The 991-nt window shown below is 50.8% G+C and overlaps 2 non-coding genes across 2 annotated transcripts; both read left to right on the top strand.

Moving 5' to 3' along the window:
* The first annotated feature begins 206 nt into the window (after positions 1–206).
* Positions 207–278, top strand: Pmar_PMAR014078. The gene has a single exon. It is a non-coding gene; the product is annotated as a tRNA-Gln (tRNA).
* Positions 279–796: 518 nt separating this feature from the next.
* Pmar_PMAR014077 lies at positions 797–868 on the top strand. The gene has a single exon. It is a non-coding gene; the product is annotated as a tRNA-Gln (tRNA).
* The last annotated feature ends 123 nt before the right edge of the window (positions 869–991 follow it).

Below are 991 nucleotides of genomic sequence, written 5' to 3'. Positions count from 1 at the left end.
CAAGGGCTGGGAACAGAGCAGGCAATACCGCACGATGGGACCAGTGAGGGTGGAGAGCGGCTGAGAGGTCGGTAGCCAACACAACAACAACGAGATGCAAAACACACAGATCGCTTTTGACACCCCGCGGAGTCTGCAGGAACTACTGTGGGACTCGGCTTTTGAACAATGTTAGTACGGAAATAGTTTCTCTAATTGCATTTCGTGGTTCTATAGTGTAGTGGTTAGCACTCTGGACTTTGAATCCAGCGACTCGAGTTCGAATCTCGGTAGAACCTATTCCTGCCTGTCTATGAGACTGTCGACACACTGCGTTCAGTCTCTAAGGGACACTTCTCTAAGCACCACACAACTGTTACCACTCCCCGGTCAAACGCCCGAGAAATATACCTGATGTCAGTATGTTGATTGATTCTGTACAAGTTGGGTGAGTTGCGATCGCCTGTAACCCATGCGGGGGTGAGATTTGTGTAAATTGGGTGTCGTGTCGCGGCCTGACCGGTTATCAGCTGTCCATCCCAAGGTGCCACTAAGGTCGGGTGGGAAGGCGGAAGTCATCACATCCGATCATCTGGAGGCGCGGGTACTGGCCAAGGCTGGGAACAGAGCAGGCAATACCGCACGATGGGACCAGTGAGGGTGGAGAGCGGCTGAGAGGTCGGTAGCCAACACAACAACAACGAGATGCAAAACACACAGATCGCTTTTGACACCTCGCGGAGTCTGCAGGAACTACTGTGGGACTCGGCTTTTGAACAATGTTAGTACGGAAATAGTTTCTCTAATTGCATTTCGTGGTTCTATAGTGTAGTGGTTAGCACTCTGGACTTTGAATCCAGCGATTCGAGTTCGAATCTCGATAGAACCTATTCCTGCCTGTCTATGAGACTGTCGACACACTGCGTTCAGTCTCTAAGGGACACTTCTCTAAGCACCACACAACTGTTACCACTCCCCGGTCAAACGCCCGAGAAATATACCGAAGTCAGTA

Source organism: Perkinsus marinus (genome assembly GCF_000006405.1).
Source record: "Perkinsus marinus ATCC 50983 genomic scaffold scf_1104296948052, whole genome shotgun sequence".
NCBI lineage: Eukaryota > Perkinsozoa > Perkinsida > Perkinsidae > Perkinsus > Perkinsus marinus.
This window is presented reverse-complemented; position numbering and strand designations above follow the sequence as displayed.